Source organism: Coenobita brevimanus, chromosome 66 (genome assembly GCF_032717465.1).
Source record: "Coenobita brevimanus isolate Jiangsu-jjx chromosome 66, ASM3271746v2, whole genome shotgun sequence".
Classification (NCBI taxonomy): domain Eukaryota; kingdom Metazoa; phylum Arthropoda; class Malacostraca; order Decapoda; family Coenobitidae; genus Coenobita; species Coenobita brevimanus.
Genome location: NC_137019.1, coordinates 4,885,739 through 4,907,736, shown reverse-complemented (window position 1 = coordinate 4,907,736; position 21,998 = coordinate 4,885,739). Strand labels below are relative to the sequence as shown.

The following is a 21,998-nucleotide window of genomic DNA, read 5'->3' as shown; positions in this document are numbered from 1 at the left end:
CACTCTCCCACCTATCGAGCCCTTCCCACTTTAATTCACTCTCCCACCCATTCAGCTCTTCCTACTTTAATTCACTCTCCCACCTATCCAGCCCTTCCCACTTTAATTCACTCTCCCACCCATCCAGCCCTTCCCACTTTAATTCACTCTCCCACCCAGCCCTTCTCCCTTTCTTCCAATCCTCCTTCCTTTATTCAGTCAGTCCTTTCCTCTCTCCTTGCCACTAGCCTCACTTCCTCCATACCCGAGCCCCACAAACAGGGGTGACTTATTAAAGGCGTAGCAATACACGCGTGACTAACGTATCAACACTCGTCCATGATGCAATACATGCACTGGCCGTGGTGCTGAGGAAAAGGGAAGAGGGTGAGGGAAGGGGGTGAGGGCAGGGGGTGGGGGGAGAGAAGCTCAGCGAGATAAACAACGGATACTGACAGACAGACATAAAGATAAAAAGAAACAGATACGTGTAGACAGAGACAGACAGCGACAGAGATAGACGTACATTGAGAGAGAGAGAGAGAGAGAGAGAGAGAGAGAGAGAGAGATACGTGAGGGAGGAAAACACGAAAAAGCACTATAACAGGGACACACGGAAAACAAAAAATAAAAGACACGTGAGAAGAAAAATGGAAACAAAATATAAGGTGAAGTGTGGAACTGGATGAGAGGAGGCGACAGGAGGAGGCAGAATTAAAATAAGAATGATGTAAAGAAAACGAAAAAAAAGGTTGTGATAACTTGAGATAATGACTCTCTCTCTCTCTCTCTCTCTCTCTCTCTCTCTGCGGCCACCACACAAAGGGAAGTGTTGTGGTGGTGGTATAAACGTGTCTGGGGCTGATGTGGCACAGAAGGAAGGACGGAAGGAAGGAACGAAGAAGGAGGACGGAGGAAGGAAGAGGGAAGAAAGAAGGATGGGTAAAAAAAAGAAGGCAGAGGAAGGACGCAAGAGCAAGGAGAGACGAAAACGGAAGGATGAAAGAATGGCAAGGAAAGACTCTGGGAAAAATGGATGAATGGATGTACTGACACACAGACTGATATCGAGATGGATGGAAGAAACGATGGGAGGAAGGATGCTTTCATGGTGGATGGATGGAGGAAAGATTAGCCGAAATAAAGAAAAGAATAAGAGAATAGGCTTGTAAAGGGGGATATAACACAGGACAGAGGGAATGAGGAGCGAAGGGATGAATCTATACCAAGGAAAGAAAGGCAATGGTTCGAGGAAACTATACGATAATTACAAAACATAATACATAAGAAGAAGAAGAAGAAGAAGAAGAAGAAATAGTAGTGAATATTTCAAGTAAAACGAGATGGACGAAAAAGGAAATGGACCTTGAAGGAAAGAAAACAAAAACAAAAAGCAAAAACAAAAACATGTATGACAAAGGACCTGCAACAATACGGGAAAATAAAATCCAATGACGCTAACTCTTGAATGGATATATATTTTTTTTTTTACTCACGATTAAGGTCGGCCGGATACGATACACAAACAAACCATTCACTGCGAAAGATCTTGCATAACCCCCTCAGTACGATGACGCTTTTTTAAATTTAGTCTTGCTATCTTCTATTTTATTAACTTGAGATCCCTTGTAGTATATGGGTTAAATAAGGCTGTGTCACACCAATTTGAAGTTTAAAGACTTCAATGGTACATGAATTCGTCTAAAAGTAGCATGAATACAAAATACGTCATCAGATTGAATGGGTTAATCAAATCGTCTGGCAGTAGCGTGAGTGCAATAACTGTGGTTAAGAAGGAAGGGGTTAAAGTATACTGCACTTAACCGCTTCACTACGAGGGAGATAAACTCTCTCTCTCTCTCTCTCTCTCTCTCTCTCTCTCTCACTCACCCACACACACACACACACACACACAGAATCCCTGAAACAATAACAAAAACAAAAACAAGATGCGGTGCCATGGCACGGGAAACCCGTACCGGGCAGTCATTTTAGTACTGACGTATAAAGACAACATGGTATCTAGTCAAAGATGTCACATATCAAATTTCGAGTAAATCGGGTGAAAATTGACGATTTCGTGCCCATTTTAAATTTTGGGCCCGACCCACTTGACACTGACCCCCCTACCGTTAACTGGGGAGTGACCCCCCAGATGTAATGAGGCATGTTACAGGACGCAGATTTGAAAGATGCACATTTAGGTTTTGGTTTCACGTCGATATGACGAATTTGAAAGGAGTTATGGCGAAAAAAAAAAAAATACATTTTTTTGGGCCTACAGCCTAAGCCTTTGCCCAATTTGGCCAAAATTTTAATCAGGTGATCAGAGGGTCATAGCCCATCATCCCGGTAATTTTAATCAAAATCGCACCAGTAGTTTTCGCGTAAAAATGTTAACGGACAGACCAAGTAAAACCAATACCCGTCCTCAAGCCTCTCCGGGGAGGGGACGGGTAATAACACATGGCAATCAAAAAGCCTAGCAGTAATGGTTGCAAGTTACACAGCGGTCTTGGGTTTGTGGTGACAGGTGAGAATGCAACGAGAGAGAGAGAGAGAGAGAGAGAGAGAGAGAGACAGACAGACAGACAGACAGACAGAGAGACAGACAGAGACTGACTTATGTCACTCGGTAAAGGCATGACAACAGGATAGCACAGCACTCCTGACCCTTCAGCAACCAGCTATAAAGGTGTTCAGACAGAAACATAATTATGACAGGACTGAAAAGCCAACATGGGGGTCATAACAGCGAACTATGGGACACAAGGATGATGGAGGGGGGGGGAGATCTGAACCGCAAATTTGATTATTGAGGGGCAATCGGATTTTCCATATATATCTCTCCGCTGAAATTCCAGTGAAATGTCCCCAGCCCATCAATCACCAGTAACTTTTCAACAATACAGGCTCTCTTATAAAAAGGTGAGAGTGTAAGTTGGGGTTCTCCCACACAATTCTCTAAGCATTAAAAAGATTAAAAAAAAAAAAAAACGTGATTGGCATGCCTGTCTCCGCTCCCGAACTACGGTATACTTATGCAATCTTTCAGCTATTTTTTGAAAATGCGGCCGTGTATAACAAATACGACTGGTACAACTAGTAATTCTAGTACTAATTCTACTAACTAACAAGTATATTGCAAAAAATAACCTTCATTCGGTAGGGCGGTGTTTCATGGTTGCCTCGTTCACCTGATGGCCTCTCCCTAACCTAGCTTAGCCAGGCCCCAACTCCGGGGATCATGCCTCTCGCTAACGGACGACGCAACAATACGGTAAAATCCGTCGCCAAGGTTGACTTCCTACCAACGACACCGAGACGCTATCAACCAGGTTTTACGAGTGTTTGCACAAATAGTGGCGCCAACCTGCATACTATAAATCAGCAAACAGAAATATGAGATGTTTGATAAGGCTTGCTCTGTGAGCCTTTGACTGGCCTTGGACTGTGTACTGCTGGACGGGTTTTCTGTATAACAGTGATAACTCTGATTAAGGAAACCAAACAAAAGACCTGCCGGTACTTTCAAAGCCGTCTGTCAGTAATGCCATGACTATGATATCTATGTTTCCCCCACTCGGCCAAAGCCGGCGAAAAAAAAAAAAAAAAAGAGAGAAAGACCATTACTTAGTATAGAATAAAAAATGGAATTTCTAAACAGAGGAATAACAAAATTTACGCTACGCTCGCAACCTGCAGTGGAAAAAGTACTTTACACTGTGTACATTACAAAGCTGCGTTACTACTGCCATCCCCATCGTCTGGATGAGAAAAATGAATGACATCATAATAATAATAAATATATCAATAATAATCATAACAGTTGCAAAAAAAAAAAAAAAAAAAAACATGCAAAATGACAAATAATGGAGAAGCCCCTCTTAGTACTATTGCTACCTCATTCCTTAATCACAATTACGGTACTTCAACAAAACTAATCGCCTATTGTCTGCCAGCAACCGCCGCCTTGCCTTTCCTACCGTCGTTAACCGTACCTATTCAAATATTCAAATGGGCCAGTCCGTTTAACCACCCGGTGATCAGCACACACTCGTTCCCGTTAACAATGATGTGGCGTTGTGTGTGTGTGTGTGTGTGTGTGTGTGTGTGTGTGTGTGTGTGTGTGTGTGTGTGTGTGCTCGCGAGCCTGCTTGCCCGCCCATATGGCTTAAAAAAAAAAAAAAAAAAAAAAAAAAAACTAAAGAGTACTATAAGCTTTTCGTCCCAGCTACTGAACCAATCGTGGCATGCCATACCATTCTGAAACTGTTAGGAAACCTGTCTTTCAGTTGTAGCCTACCAGACTTTTCCCCCAAAAAAGCCAAATATAGCCGGGGGGGGGGGGAGCGAAACATTTCCGCTCAGCAAGAACATAGCGCACATTTTTTTTTTTTTTTTTTTTAGGGGTGGGAGAGTCAAGCATGGCATATGTTATTTTTATTTGTCAAGAAAACCGTCTTCCAGTGGTATCAGCCTTTTTCCGAAAAAAGCCAAATGTACCCGAAAAATGACAAAAATACAACCTGGTTCGCTCGTACATGTTTAACACCTTTGATGTGCACAATTTCAATAAATCTTTTTACTGTGCAGCCATACAATCTGGACTCAATACAACCCACTGTGTAGTGTGACCATTCAAAGAGCAAGAGAGCTTCTAGTTATGAGTACTGTCATGGACTCGTACTCCGACTCATAAAGCAAGCCTGTACTTGCTTTATGAGTCAAAAAACAGGGTTTTCCTGCGTTACTGATTAATGACATTTTACTGTATTTTCCGGTAGGGAAGTTAATGTTCAGTTCATCGGGACTCCCTTTCATTCGGGATGACCTGCGAGAGACGTCATCATAAATTTGTTACGGTAAACACTAATATCAGAACGGAATAGTTTCATCTGATAAAACAACCCAATCATCCACATAAAGTGATTGGTGAACTGTAACAAACTGCATTACCACAACCTTGAACACAACAGCGGAAATATTTTCCGATGCAGATTTTTTATATGGGAATATACAGTACAGCGTTCTTTGTTCTTTTGTAGTTTCATCTCTTTAGTTATCCTTACCACAATATCCTGATTTTTGGTAAACAGCTACAACACTTATGGTATCTGTGGTCGTACTGTAATAAAATAACTTTACAGGTGATGCCCTGGTGTTCAGTCTACGCTTACTGGGAACATGAAATTGTTATCCGTGGCTACTGCAAATGGTTATAAATAAAGACTTGACTGCAACTCACCGCAAGGCTCCTTCTCCTCCTTCCGCTTATTCCTCTTGTTCCTGCGCCTCGTGAACATCAGCCAAACACTCCACTTTTCCTTCACATGTTCCTTCTTGAACAGACTCCCGCTCCGTTCCCGCTTAAACAGACTTAGCGCCATCTTTTTTCTCAGTGTTTCATGGTATTTGAAGGGTGGTAATCGGGTCATTCCAGCAACTATTTCCCAATAACCTCTAACCAACACTTATCATTTCCTGGTAATTATTCCGCTACTTCTCGATACGACTATAATGCCATTTCTGGATTTCTATTTCCAAGCTCCATTTGTACGGACAGTGACTTTTTCTCTCTCTCACACTGCTTCTCTGTGAACTTTAGGCACGGTCACACACACACTGGAAATAATAAACTTAATACAGTATGAGGGAGAAAAAGAAAGGTCGGTGATTATAATCAATATATGTACATTAAAACGCCCTCATATTTCTCTCTCTCTCTCTCTCTCTCTCTCTCTCTCTCTCACACACACACACACACACACACACAGGCGGCCAAACAACAGGTGTAGAATGGAGAGGTAAGAATTACTTCCTGGTCAGTCCAACATGAATCCTCCCATCCTTCATGTTCATTAACCACTTCCTTTCTTTCATTCATTTTCATTATGACCCTTGCTTGTTTAACCATCATTATCTACTCTCCTTCATTCCCTCCTCTACACCCATGACCTACCCTCCTTCCTTCATGTCTATTATCAACTATCCCTCTCTCCCTCATTCCTTCGTGTCCATTTTACTCTCCTTTTATCCTTCACTTTTACTACCAACTTCCTTCACGTCCATCATCTACTTTCCTTCCTTCCTTCCTTCACGTCCATCATCTACTTTCCTTCCTTCACGTCCATTATCTACTATTTTATAATCTTTCACTTACCAACTCCTTCACACCTTCACTTCCACTCTCCTTCCCTCCCACATGTCCATTACCATACGGAACATTCTCTTCCTTTACGTCCGCTATACACTCTCCTTCCTTCACTTCCATTATCTACTCTCCTTCCTTCACTTCCATTATTTACTCTCCTCCCTTCACTTCCATTATCTACTCTCCTTCTTTCACTTCCATTATCTACTCTCCTTCCTTCACTTCCATTATCTACTCTCCTTCCTTCACTTCCATTATCTACTCTCCTTCCTTCACCGCCATTATCTACTCTCCTTCCTTCACTTCCATTATCTACTTTCCTTCCTTCACTTCCATTATCTACTCTCCTTCCTTCACAGCCATTATCTACTCTCCTTCCTTCACTTCCATTATCTACTCTCCTTCCTTCACTTCCATTATCTACTCTCCTTCCTTCACTTCCATTATCTACTCTCCTTCCTTCACCGCCATTATCTACTCTCCTTCCTTCACTTCCATTATTTACGCTCCACTCTTCCTTCACTGCTTTATCTACTTTTATTCCTTCACTTCCACTATCCATTCTCCTTCCGTCACTCATTATCTACTCCATCATTCCTCCATTTCATAAACGTCTCTCCTTCTTTCACTTCTATCATCTACTCTCCTTCCTTCCTTCACGTCCTTTATCTACTCCCCACCCTTCCTTCACTTCGTTATCCATTCTCCTTCGTTGTCTTCGTTATCTTCTTCCTTCGTTTGTCCTTATCTAACTTCGCCCTTCCTTCTCTTCAATTATTACTATCCTTCCGTCCTTCACTTCCATTGTTATTTACTATCCTTCCGTCCTTCACTTCCATTAATATGTCTCCTTCCTTCCTTTCTTAACTTCAATTACCTACTCTCCTTCCGTCCTTCACTCCGATTACCTACTCTCCTTCCGTCCTTCATACCAATTCCCTATTCTTCTTCCTTGCTCCACGTCAATTACCTAATTTCCTTCTTTGCTTCACGTCAATTACCTACTCCTTTCTTCCTTCGGTTCCAATACCTACTGTTCTTCCTTCAATCACTTCCATTACTACTCTCCTTCCTTCCGTCCTTCCTTTACTTTCGTCAACTACCGGTACTTTCCTTCCTCTCCCGTCATCCTAGTTTCTCAAGTAATTTCCACTGGTTTTCAGTCATTTCATACACCGCCATTTTCTGTCTTATTTATCTGCCATCATTCCCCTTCCCTATCGCCTTTGCACGCAAGTATTTGCATTATTTCTTAATTCTCTTCATCACTTCCTTTGTACGGTATTATATTCCACTTGTTCTTCACCAAGTTCTTCCCTTATTTGTCCTATTTTTAACTGAACCCAACGTGATGAGGCAAACTCGTCCGCCCTGAACGTCGGAACGTGGGATTCGACGCTGCTTTTCAGACTACAACTAAAAAGCATTCACAGCATTCAGAGAGCGCGTACCTCCGCCATTGCTATTAAAATGGATCCGGATCCGTGGATATTGGATCCAGATCCACCTCCATATTTAATCAATTCTTTCTTGGTCCATGGCCCACCTTTCCACAACACTTTATTGAATTCACAGAGAACTTTTGGAGATATTGTGTGGGATACTCCGGATCCGGATCCGGATTCTCCCCCAAATTTAATCATTGCTTCCTTGATCCATGGACTAGCGTTCCACAAAATTTCATCAAAATCCGTTCATAACTCTTTTAGTAATCGCGGATCCGGATCCGGATTGGCCCCAAAATCCAATCGGTTCTTTCTTGGTCAATGACCCACCTTTCCACAAAATTTCATTGAAATTCACAGAGAAATTTTGGAGATTGTGCGGGATACTATGGATCCGGATCCAAATCCGCCCCAATTTTAATAATTTCTTCCTTGGCCCATGGCCCACCCTTCCACAAAATTTAATCAAAATCCGTTCTTAACTTTTTGAGTAATCCTGCTAACAGACAGACGGGCAAACAAACAAACGCGGGGTAAAACATGACCTCCTTGGCGGAGGTAATGATGTGACCGTCTTGGCCTCTACTACCTACATGCAAAATTTCAAAATGATAGGTCAACTCTTAAGTATTTTTTCTCAACGGTGCCAGTCCTAAAATTTGTACCCTGTCATCTAAAATACACAAGAAAACACTGATCAGATTATAACATACCGGTAGTAGTAGAAGCAGTACAGTAATTAACACCAACCGGAAATGAACTAATAATTTTACCATTAATAACATGACCATTACAAAAACAATCACTATCAATCTTTTCAGTCCTAAATGAGCAACCTGAAAAAGAATGCCACTGTCACCATCACCCCCTCCCCCCTCTACTGTGACGGAAGCGCTCCTGGCCAGCCACTCAGGGATCAAACACCTTCACGCCTCCACGAACACAACCACCATGAAGGACCACCACCACCACATGGAAGGAACATCACAACACTCTCCCCCACCCCCCACTCCCCCCAAAAAGCTATCTTTAAACACAATGGAACTTAACAATCCACACTATTTTAGTACCGGCAAATAAAAAGAAAAAAAAAATCCCCACCTCCTTCAAAACATGCTGTACACACCGCCAAGACAGTTCGATACGAACAAAACATACCCTTGTTATATACAAACAACATATCTTTTTTAACAATAATCGTATCAAGTCGAACCGAAACTGCTTTATTAATATAGACCGATATATGGGGAGATACACAGTTAGACAGATACACACACACACACACACACACACACACACACAGCGTGGGGGGCACAATGCATAAAGACGATAAAACGATTCCTACAGTGTGGAAATAATTAATCATCCTAAGTTTGACGATAACACAAGCACTCATGCCGTCTCGGGACTGGACACTCCATGTAATTCAGACTGCATAACGCATTCTGAGATGGTGCACGCGCATAAGCACTTCAGTTCCTTGTGTAAACAAAACACTTGGCCAGTCTATTTTCAAACCGCCAGCACTTGTAAATTTCACCAACTATGTCAATGATTATCGTGGAATATACGTACAGTATATTGTGGCTGTATTGTTCTAACGTATACTTAGATATTACAGGTACTAGCAAGCTAAATATGAGCGGAGATACGGAGCACAGACTAGTCACAGCTCAACTACCAAGGAGCTAGTAGGGAAGGAGAGGTGGAGAAGTAGGGGGGACGAGAAGTGGAGGAGATAGAGGGGAGGGGGGAATGAGACGAGATGTGAAGGTGAGAAAAGAACCCCCCATCATAGTCTTATCTAGGGTTCTATAATGATGGTGATACATCCTTCACATCTCCAACCATCCTTCTTTTTATTTTCTTTCCATCCATATTTCTCCTCTGCAATTTCCTCGCTTTATACAAACCCCCTTGTCCCTTATCTCCTCCCTCTACCTCATCCCGTCACCTGTCCGTCCCCGCCTTGCCTCCCCCCTTACTGATAAAAGCGATAAGGGATCCAGGGAAAAGATAAGGACTGGGGGTGGCGACAGACTGCCTCTTATTAAATTGCTGTTCGTGCCTTTTTTGGGGGGGCCGGTAATCTTTTAATAACACACACACACACACACACACACACACACACACACACACACACACACACACACAATTCTTACTTGAAAAAATAACAAGATGTAACAATGATAAGAAGAAAAAAAATTGTGAAGTGGGGAGAATGGACTGGATAAGAAAGAACGTTATTCATTAAAGATGAGTAGCTGAGGAGAGCACGTTAAGATGGTGCTGTAATATGGAGAAAACTGGAATAAAGTGACGAAAGGGTATGTTTGTGTGTGTTTGAAGGTAGGAGGAAGTATGGTAGGCCAGGAAAAGGTGGACAGATATGATAATTGTGTGTGTGTGTGTGTGTGTGTGTGTGTGTGTGTGTGTGTGTGTGTGAGGTATTGAGGTAGATGAGGCTTGGGAACTGACATGGAATCGAACATGCTGGATGAATTTTGTATGGAGGAGTGCATAACAAAGGTTTGGCATCCTTTTTTTTAACCTGACAAAGTCATCTGACTGACCCTTGTCCGATAAGTAATAATGAAACAACTTGTGGATAACATGTCTATGAGAAACCGGCACGATTCCAGAGGCTTGAATGGTGACTGAATGAGTAAGTAGGCCATTTCACTGGGCATGCAACTGATTAGTTCTCATACTATATATATTTGTTTTTCCTTAATTCCTGAACACTACTTCGCCTCACCTGTGAGTGGGAAAACGCGGCAGGATGATGATGACGATGATGATAATGATGACTTACATTTAAAAAAAATCCTTCAAACAAACAAGCAGACTTGCCCCTGTGGTGTGCATTTAGCTTTTCAAAACAGCACTAATAAATTTCAAGGTTATGTCAATCTCCCCAGGTAAGCTAGATGTCAAAGTCTGCCGGATTATCAAAAGGTCACATAGATATCAATGCGCCTATCTACTGGGCGTGACAGGAAGGGAGCATACTGAAATATGATAATGTTAAACCATGCTACAGGTAACCACTGCGGGATAGTGAGGGACGCCTTCGTCATTGGGAATACCGTTACCGGTACTGCATATATCTGGATACCAGTTTTATGAAAGTCAGTTTTACTACGACACTGAGTCACTTCATGTCATGGAGTACTATCACTGTCCCAGACTAAGTGGTACTGTGGCATCGAATCAGAAAGTTAATTTTTTAAAGCACAGTCTAGGGAATTCAGTTTCTCTAGGCAACATCCGGTCATACCCAAAGCATAGGCCTCCATGCAGCTTGGTGATGTTCACCCCAGGATTTTTGAAAATAAATGGCACAAACGCATCATAATATCAGTGGAAAAATATTCTTCAAACTATTTACACACCGGTAGAGTACTGTATACTGTCGCGATCGGGTATGAAGCATGAGATCCAAAAATGGGGTCTAACAAACCATATATATATATATATATATATATATATATATATATATATATATATATATAGATAGATAGATAGATAGATAGATAGACATACTATATATATATATATATATATATATATATACACGCACACACACACACATAATGCAAAGCAGGAGCCAAAGGCCAGGAGCCTGAAAATTGCTCCTTCCAAGAAAAAACAAAAACAAGATAACAGACAGCTAAATTCAAGATCCGTTCATTTCGAGATGCCTTGACACACTGCGTTTGAAAGACTGGAGATCATAGACAGTAAGAAATACAGACAGGGAAACAGTTCCAGAGTTGACCTGTTGTATACATGGAGGACTAGGAGTAACAGTTAACTAGAGAACTGGACAGAAAAGGGATGAGAGTTGGTTGCTACACGGGTGCTACGTACCCGCCGGAGTGGTGGAGGGATGCAAGCAGACAAAGTCAGAGGAGCAGTGACCACTGAAGCAGACAGAAAAGAGATAAAGATGCAACAATGCAGCGAAGAGACAGAGGTTGAAGGTAGCCAGTAAGAGGAGGTGAGTTAATGAGATGAAAATCCTTTGACTCCACCTTGTTGTGAAGAACTGTATGTGGGGAGTATCCCACGAAAGGGTTGTACTCTACACTGGGGCAAATAAAACCAGAGTAGGGTAAAACATGATAATTTCGCCGCGACGCCAATAATTCCAATTCAAACGACCATAGCTAGTAAACTACTGCATGGATTAGGCTACCACTGGGCTTAGGATTTAAAGGAATGCCGACCTAACAAGGTCGTGTGAAGTTTTGACCCACTGTGGAAAAAAATAGCATTTGAGAAATGAAATTGTTTACCGAAATTTTTCAGCATTTATTGCAACAATAAGAACTGGGGGGGGGGGATCTAATTACCCATTATTTACATGTTTCAGGCCATATTAACATTCACTTCTCTGACTCAGGTCATAATAAAATAATTTGATATTTTGAGAATTCGAACGGTAGCCACTCCATGAGTCACCAAGCATGCAGATGAAAATGCCGCGTAAATGTTTGCAAGAAAGTGAAGTCCTACACCAAGGACAGCCTTGCTGCTGCTATTAAGGCAGTCTAATTATTTTTGCTACTAGTGTTTGAGTGCCTTCATCCTTTCAGGTGCTGGGGCTGTGTTTTACTTTCAAATGTTGAGCGAATTGTGTAGGGGATGATTTCTTGGTTTGTGGGGTTGGGAAGGCTACAACCTTTCTCAAAAGTTTTCCATGTGTAGGCCTATATTGCTACAGCTAGTCTCCATGACAAAGTTGGGAAGTTCGTAGCCCCTGTGTTTGATTCGAAGTGGTACACAGCGGTTGTGTTGAAGCAGAACACTGAGATGGGGTTACGTGCACCTGCACTTCAGGGTTTCCGAAGGGCCGAGGATGGTGTTCCAGGGGCCAACGTGAGTGGATGAGTGCTGTGTACTAGTGTCAGACATCCTTATGTCCTAAAGAAGTCCCCCCGACCAACTTCCAACTGTGCCAGCCACTTCTGTATCAGTAAACAGTGATGGATGCCATCGACGTAAAAGTTCGCCCAATACATGGCATAGGCTCTATTGTATGGTAGCCTAAGCTACCTAAGCCTAGTTATAATCAACTGTGTATATGTCACGTGGCATTATAACAATAAAAGCCATTAAGCATTTATTTTTTTGGTTTAATGACAGTAAGATTTTTTTTTTTTTTCTAAATGGGTCGCGGCGAAACTACCCTCTCGGGAGGGGTAATTTTGCCGTGAGACACTTTTTCAGAAATATGTGGTGTGGGCCATTTTCTTCTTTTTTTTTCCTTGACAATAATGATTGTAGGTATCTTTGGAAGAAGGGCTGAATATATATCTATCTATCTATTGCCAGATGCCTTAATCCCGTAAGGGGTGGCCACAAACAAATCGCCTCCAGCTCGCCCAGTCCCCCCCGCCATTTCACTGTCCTTTCCCCAGCTCACACCCCTCTCTCTCAAACACCTTTGAGGCATAATCAAGTCTTCCTTATCTATTGATGTAACAAATAATCATAATCTCCATATGAAATTTTCTGTTGCTAAACATGAGTGGCGTCATTCATTTTCACCTTGGTCTATTTTTGCTTGTGGTCTATGGGTCTGCTCAGCTCGACAGACCAGGGTAGGGCAACAACAACAACTTTCCCTTGCCGTGTGCTAATCTTTCCGTTCTAAACTTATAAACAATAATCTATCTATCAATCTGTCAATTACCAGGTGCCTTGATCCCGTAAGGGGTGGCCACAAACAAATCGCCTCCATGTCGCCCTGTCCCCCGCCATTTCACTACCCTGCTCCAAGCTCACACCCCCCTCTCTTATATACAGTATATATATATATATATATATATATATATATATATATATATATATATATATTTTTATGCGAGGAAGAAGGAACCAAAGGCCATGAGCCCGCAGTAACAGTTCCCTCAAAGAGAAAAACAAAATACAATAGAGGGCCAAATTCAAGATCCGATCATTTTGAGATGCCTGGACACACTGCATTTGAAAGACTGGAGATCATAGGCAACAGGAAATACAGACAGAGGGAGACAGTTCCAGAGTTGACCTGTTGCATAAATGAAGGACTGGGAGTAACGGTTAACTCTTGCATTAGAGAGTTGGACAGAAAAGAGATGAGAGTTTGCTGCTAGACGGGTGCTATGCGCCCGTCGTAGAGGTGGAGGAATGCATGTAGACAGTTCAGAGGAGCAATGACCATTAAAGTAGCGATAAAAAAGAGATAAAGATGCAACAGTGCGGCGAAGAGGCAGAGGTTGAAGGGAGTCAGTAAGAGGAGGAGAGTTAATGAGACGAAAAGCTGTAGCACTGTCGTCACTGTTGTGTGTCACTGTGCTATGTCTGCACTCCAAAAAGACAAAAAAATCTGATCCAAGTTAAGGTACACAATGTATTGCACACTGAAGAGAAAAAGACAAAGCGGGGAAAGAAAGATATAAAACACATGACAGCTATTTAGAAAAAAAAAAAAAAGGTGAAATGGCACTTGAAATACAGTTGAAGAGAAGGAGATGAGAAGCAACAACATATCAGTTAATGAAAGTAAATATCATCAAGGCTAAATAGATGGCCAGATGCATAAACAAGAAAGATCAAGAAATGTTATGGCATCTAGCAATGAACACCAACACACATATGCACACCTACATGCACACCTGTAGCAAGTGTTCTTTTATACACACACATATGACCTCCTGCCCCACCTCTCTCTCTCTCTCTCACCAAGATCTTTATGGGGACAAGTATGAAAAACATGAAATATAATGACACACACATGCACACCCACACGTGTGCATGCAGTACCAATCTCACTTCATAATACAGATTCCTCATTATCTGTATCATCCTTGTGGCAATTCCTTGTACTTTTTCCAATTTATTATCAAGTTCTGTTATATATGGTGACCATACCACTGCTTAATATTCTAATCTGGGTCGGACACTAGTAGTTTCCCCTATACCTTTTCATCCATATATTTAAAAGCCACTCACGTTGGCCATCAGTTTATATACTCCTGTAATGATCATTTATATGCTTTTCTGATGATGTGTGATCCTATATGGTAATGCCTAGGTCCTTCTCTTTCTTCATTTTACCAATCCTTCCAGCTCCCACAGTATGTTCACAACTTGGGTCTTTTGTAACTTACACCCATCTCTGGTACATGGTATTTTTTTCCACTGAAATCCAATTTCTTGGACACATACACACACACACTAATGGCAGCTCTCCATGTTGCCCAATTTCAACCAGTCTCCCTAATCAGCTCCCTATCCCTGAAGTCACAATATGACTTCATCCCATTTTTGTTTTTCTTTCTTTCTTTTTTGAGGGCAGGGGGTTCTGTCTCCCATAACCCTACGATCAACATTCACATCCTTCACCTTCCACATACTTTTTTTTTTTTTTTTTTTTTTAAAGCAAGGAAGAAGGAACCAAAGGCAAGGTGCCCGCATAACAGTTCCTTTCAAGAAAAAAACAAAAACAAAAAACAAAAACAATACAAGAGAAAGCCAAATTCAAGATCAGTCCATTTTGAGATGCCTGGACACACTGCATTTGAAAGACCAGAAGTCACAGAAAGTAGGAAATACAGACAGAGGGCGACAGTTCCAGAGTTAACCGGCCGCATAAATCAAGGACTGGGAATAACGGTTAACTCTTGCATCAGAGAGTTGGAAAAAAAGGGATGAAAGTTTGTTGCTAGACGGGTGCTATGTAGAGGTGGAAGGATGCAAGCACACAGTTCAGAGGAGCAGTGACCATGGAAGTAACAATAGAAAAGAGATAAGATGCAACAGTGCAGCAAAGAGACAGAGGTTGAAGGGAACCAGTAAGAGGAGGAAAGTTAATGTGACGAAAAGCCTTTGACTCCACCCTATTGAGAAGAGCTGTGTGTGGGGAGCCTCCCCACACATGAGAGTTGTACTCTACACAGGGGCAAATAAAACAAGTGTATAAAGGCAACAACTGTGCTGGGGTAAAGAAGGTACGGAGTCGGCTTAGCACACCTAATCACTTGGAAGCAGATTTCACAAGAGATGTAATATGATCTTTCCAAGATAAGTCCCGAAAGAATGAAACCTCAAGCATGTTCAAGTTATCATCTTCCATCCTCTGAACATGCCCAAACTATTTCATTCTACTCCTCAACACAACATTAATGCATTCAAATCCCATCCTTCCTCTTAACTCTTCAGTTCCAATCCTAACCTCCCTAGGCCTCTCATTCAAAGAAACATTGTCAGTATGCATTCATCTAATCATCATCATTTCTGTATGTTTCAGCCTACGAATATTATCTCCCTTTACTGCCGAGGCCTCACTACCGGTACCATACACTATTACATTCCTAACACATGCTGCACACACGGACTCCTCAGCACAGAGGAAGGGCCCTCCCAACGTCAGGAGAGGCAAAAGCTTCAACTTCCTGCAACCACTAGCTGCTTTCCCTTCCCATAGAGATAACTCCAGCCCTACCACCTCCAGCATATACTGTAATGTGTTCTCAAATAACAAAACTCCTCCACACACTGTAAAGAGACTCTTCAGGATGGTACAGTAAATCCTCTCATGCCTCTCAAAATCTGCATGTTCTTCCCGACACACTGCACACACAAAATCAGTATTATTTTGCAGCCCACCCCTAATACCATAATATCTCTTATGCACCCACTTATCACAAACACCGCACAATACAGAGTTACTTCCCACACCCTTGTGGCAAACTCCACATGGAAACACTCACTCTGCTTTGACAGTAACACCACCAGCCCTAGATATAACTTTTGTTTTATATGCATTTACTCTCAAACCTGCATGCCCCAATCCATCTCTCTACTTCCTAAATCTTTCCTCTGCCTCCATCTTATTCTCTGTGATCAACACTAAGTCATCAACATACAACATCTTCCACAGAAGTCCAGTTCTGAAGTCATGTAAGAGAGCTTCAAGCACCATGATACGTAACAAGGGGCTCAAGACTGACTCTTGATGCACGCCAACATTCACAGAAAACACATCACTCAAACCTCTGTTCACTCTCACCTGGATGCAAGCACCCTTGTACAATGTCATAACCACTCTAATCAGCAACTCCACAATCCCAAACTTTCTTGTTGCCCACTGCACCACCTCCCTAAGAACTCTGTCAAAGGCCTTCTCAAAAAAGTACAGCTCCCTCTTCTGTCCTATGTATTTTTCCTGAAGCTGCTGAACAATGAATATTGCATCACTGGTCCCTTTGCCTGGCATAAACCCATGCTGCATCTCATCAATATCCACTTTTTCCCTTATCATACTTTACAGGACTATCTCCATTATCTTCATTATCTGATCCAAAATTTGTATGCCTCTATAATTTCCTATTTCCAGGGCATCACCCTTCCCCTCATACAGAGGGAGCAACTCACTCTTATACAATCAAATTTATCAAATCAGTAACTAACCCACTCCTATAGCTCCTGAGGCTTTCAACACTTCAGCAGTTAATCTAGACACACTCATCACCTTCCCCAACTACATCCTGATAACTGACTGCCTTGCATGCAACAGCAGCATCAATCAAGTGCCATGGGTCAAACACTGGATCCACTGACTCCAAGCCTTCCCTGTTCCATGTTCCAGTCAAACTCCTCATTCAGCAACTGGCAATAGTGCTTTCTCCAAGCATCTTTAATATCCTCACTGTCCACCAATACCTTTTCTTCATCAATTTTCACTCACTGCTCACCTATGATACCCTTGTTTTCTCTCCATCTATTTTGCCACCTTAAATACAGTATCATATTCTTCATTTCGGCACTACTAAGACTATCCAGTACACATCTCCGAGACTCAAATTTTGCCCTGTATACCTCCTTTCCGGCCCTACACACGGCAGCCAAGAATCCCTTTCTGTTGCCATCCCTTTTCCATTCTCAAGAATGTCTTCTTTTCTCCTTAACTGCGGCTTCTCCACCATCATCCCACCCCTATATTAAATTATGTCTTGGTGGACCCCTTGTCCATCCACAATCTGAATTAGTAACTCACAGGAGATTGTTTCTGAGGGCTCTGTATTGCTCATTAACACTTCCACCTATGGCTCCCCATTCAGCAACCACTCATCACACTATAGATGGCATCTCTTAGTGCTTGGTTTTTCAACTTCTACACTTTCCTCCTGAGTGCATAGGCCTTTTTCTTCACTATGGTACCCACTCCTTCAGTACCATGTAATACCAGCAATTTTTGTTTGCACAAACTCTTTTCACTCCACAGCTTTAACATCCTTCACTAACCTTCTATCAGCCTTCCTGACCAGCAAATACTGTACTGTAGTCAATCTGGCTACTACTATTCCCAGACTCGTATTTAATCAGCCTTTGCTCTCTTTTCCTATATGGCATGTTGCACACAATCACGTTCACTGCCTCCTTGAACTCCAATATCCTTTCTCCTTCCATATTTTTCATTTCATATACTCATCCCCCATGCACCTCTCATTTTTAAACTTATTTCTGGTGCCTGTCCAGTGGCTAAAAATGTATCTCCATTAAACCAATGTTATAATGGTCTCAGTATACGATCAATCATTAACTGATAAGTTTTCTCAAACTTATCCTAATTCCATAACTTCATTCCTGAACCAGATCATCTTTCTCAAATTATCCTTCCACTGTTTAATTCCATCTGTACCAGTACAGTGCTATGGTTCAATTACTGCAGGAGTCCTAACCGTTAACAAACATTTTTTGCATCTTACCTTTCTGTACAAACTGTAAATACATTATTTCCCCTTATCAAACCCAAGATGTTGGCATGACAGGCTCCTCAAAATGTTGAGGTTTGATAGTGCTACCACTTCTCAATTTTTTTTCCCAAAGCACTCTATAAATGAGTCTGTCACATCTGACTATGTGTGCAGTGGTGCTGCCCTCATGATGAGAATGAATATTTTATGCCAACGAACACCCAGGATTCTGACTGACAATATTGCAGATCATATCTATTACCACCACATTCATTTTGTGTGTGGTGGTTGTACAGGTACTCCCATACCTCACAAGGTACTTCATCTTTCTTTCGAAACAGTGTGGCTAATTTGAATTTTCTCCACTGCCATGGTGTTTTGGCCAATCATATTAGTGCAACAATTAAGTTGGTATAGAGAAGAATGCACCAACTGCAGCATACCTGTACAGGTGTTCTAATCCTCAGAGGAAACCAAAGTGACAAGCTGGTTGATGAACCTGAACCCGAGCCCTCTCACTAAAGTAAGTTCATGAAAGATTTGTGGGTGCTTTTAAGTTTGGTTTAGTGGCAATCCTAGGTGACAGCATGGAAAACATTCTTCCAATTACCAGCAAGTTAATTAGCTAACCAAAGATTTTCTTACCGGTATGTAAAAAAATGTGATTTGCTCAACTTTAACACTCATTAATGTTGCAAATTGTCCACTTTCTCATGTTTCCCCATCCCAAAACCTTGCATTCCCAGGGGTCTTCACTCCTGATCAAGTGAAACCGTCATGTGCATCAATATCAACTGAATCACATAAAAACATATTTTAAAAAAATCCTTGGTTTATTATAAACCTAGTAACTGAATCTGGAGATAAAAAAAGAAGAAAAAAAAAATCCACTTACCTACACTTTGAGAGGTCATAATTCACTTTCCTATACCCTCTGCCCAACTTCCCCTAAGTACCACATTAATAAACCTTGGGTATTAAATCCCATTTTCTATGTTAGTTAATTACTGTAGTCAGCTAAAGAAGATTAACAATATGCACAACAAAAACAAGTCAAACTACATACAGTAAATGCTCGATTAACTGGCATCCGATGCATTGGTATATCTGTATACTGTAACTGGAACACAAATTCGATCCGGCATGGGGTCGAAAATATTCTGGATACCACAGGATCATGAGGAGGAGGAGCCAGAGCTGCAGGTGAATAAAGTAAAGTGGAAGGATGCTTCTTATCATTTATCTGAACTGATACGATACGTTGACGGCAACACCTGCTTCAAGTCGTTTTATTTAGTTCAGCTTTACTTACTTCAGAATAAGATGTTAGATGAAAACTGAAAATTATTGAAACAGGCTAGTATAAAAGATTTGTTCAAAAAAATTATGGTAAAGCAAGGACAGAAAATTAATCCCTCTGCTTCAGCTTCTGATTCTGTTCCTTCTACTTCTTCATCTGATCCTGTTCCTTCCACTTCTTCAGCTCCTGACCCAGTTCCTTCCACTTCTTCAGTTCCTGACCCAGTTCCTTCCACTTCTTCAGCTCCTGACCTTGTTCCTTCCACTTCTTCTCCACTGTCTGAATCCTCATCTCATAATCCTGATGATCCCCTTTAATTCTTGATTTGTTCTGTACAGTAGAGGACAGAGTAGTGTATGCAGCTGTTTTCAAAAATATTCTGGCCTGTAATATATGCTAAACTTTTCTTTAAATAATTTTTGGTAATGTTTCCTGGTTTGTGTTCAGTCCTGTACAATTTCTCTTGTTGTCTTTTTTGTGTACAGTAGTTTACCAGTACTGTATCTAATACTGAATAATGTACTTTGTGAAATAAAGTCCCAAGTTTGGTCCTACTTCATTTGTTTGACCTCCCAGAAGATTTCTAAGAGCAACATTCGGTTATCCGGAAAATTTCATATCCAGAATGGAAGAATCCCCGTGCATTCCAGTTAATCGAGCTTTTACTGTACTGTAATTCCTTTCACCTATACTGAAAAGAATTATGATGCTAGCTGGTTTTGATGAAAGGTGCTGCATTAAATCACTATGAAGGACTGTACTGTGCTTAGTGCCTAACTCTTACATTCTGCTGAAATATTTCTAGAAACTTGGGGATAATGAGGGTAACACCAAATTCAATAACTATTCTGTTCTGGTTATGCTTAACAAAGTAGCTATATTCCAAGATATGAAACAACGGTAAATTTTCAGAAATACATCCAACTAACAGACACTGAAATTAATAAGCTCATTGCTAAATTCAAGCCATTCTGAGCATTTTCTCTTACATGTGCGTTCATCGCAAATGCTTTTCTTCATATATTAAGGGGGAGATGGGGAGAAGCTCCTATCTCTGTCTTTTATTGGATCTAATGTTTAACCTAACCTAATTTAATGTAGTCTGGACGTAGATTCGATTACAGACAGAGTTACAAGCTGAACCACTACCACCCCTTATTTACTTAGTACTAGAAAATGCATTTGTGATGGATGTATATAGAGGAAAAGTTGATTATAAATGCATAAATTAAATGATAAACAAATGAATTTCACTTTGCATTAGTTGGGTGTATTTCCAAAATAACACTGAACAAATTACCAAACATCAGTACAGTATGTCCTAAGTTATAGCCTATATTCTCTAAGCCAACTTTTTTTTTTTTTTTTTAATCTTAGCTACTTACTCTTGTGCCTCAGTTATGAACTAAACTAAATACTGTACATCCATGCAAGCCCATTATTTGATATTAACAATGGCAAACTCATGTCCTACTACTATTCTGCCACAGTTGTGATGAATTTCAGTCAGGTCAGGTCCAGTTATATATCATAGTTTGGATCTGGTTATGAATCATAAATTTACTCTACAAAATCACCAACTGGTTAGAACAAAAATGGGTTAAGTCTTCACAATCACAGCAAACGATTATTCATAAATAATGATCCAATTTCCTCTCATTTTAACTTTTTTTTTTTTTTAACCAAAACAAACAAAACCATGGCAACCTACTTATGGCGTAACACAATATTTCGGGACCAACAGTTATAAATCTAATAGTCTTTACCCCAATATACGCCAACACCACACCAGAAAACATCCGTATGCACAACATAAGCAAGCTAAGCAAAGCACAGTGCAAGCAATGACCTCTGCAACACTGAATCCTTACAAGTCTATTTTCTTGTAAACTGTAAGCACACTGGACTAAAAAATTTCCCTTGACACGAAACTTCGGTACTTACCTATGTTATCTGTGTTGGAGGAAATGATGAATGGATTCTTCAGAACCGTGTGTGACCAATGAAAACAGCAAGGACGAAGGGGTAGTCAATATTACTGGTGTCTCTCCCTCACCTGAGCCGCCTTACTCACCCTATGACTGAACCTCCGCCTCACTCGTAAACAAAGTAGCGCCAGAAGAAAATACTAACAATTCTCCAGTGTATTCCTTAATTTCCCAAGCAAAAATACAATCTGATGGAATATACCCATCTATCTCTGTATGACAGATGAATCCGATGGCTTTCAAGATTTAAGTTTGTTATCCCGTTGGAAGACTTACTAGAGAAAAACAAACTAATGTTAACACAAACTTAAGTATCCACCAACAAACTACAAAATAACGCGTGAAATATGAAAACCTGTAAAGCTAACATAGTAATTGTGCGAT

The 21,998-nt window shown here is 41.1% G+C and overlaps 1 protein-coding gene across 1 annotated transcript in view; it reads right to left on the bottom strand.

Annotated features, from left to right (window-relative positions):
* Nucleotides 1-21,678, bottom strand: part of trc (Serine/threonine-protein kinase tricornered) — a 161,773-nt gene extending 140,095 nt beyond the window's left edge. Inside the window, exon 1 of the mRNA XM_080276787.1 lies at nucleotides 21,571-21,678. The gene's annotated coding sequence lies outside the window, so the exon portion shown is untranslated. The remainder of the gene's footprint in view (nucleotides 1-21,570) is intronic.
* Nucleotides 21,679-21,998: the final 320 nt, after the last annotated feature.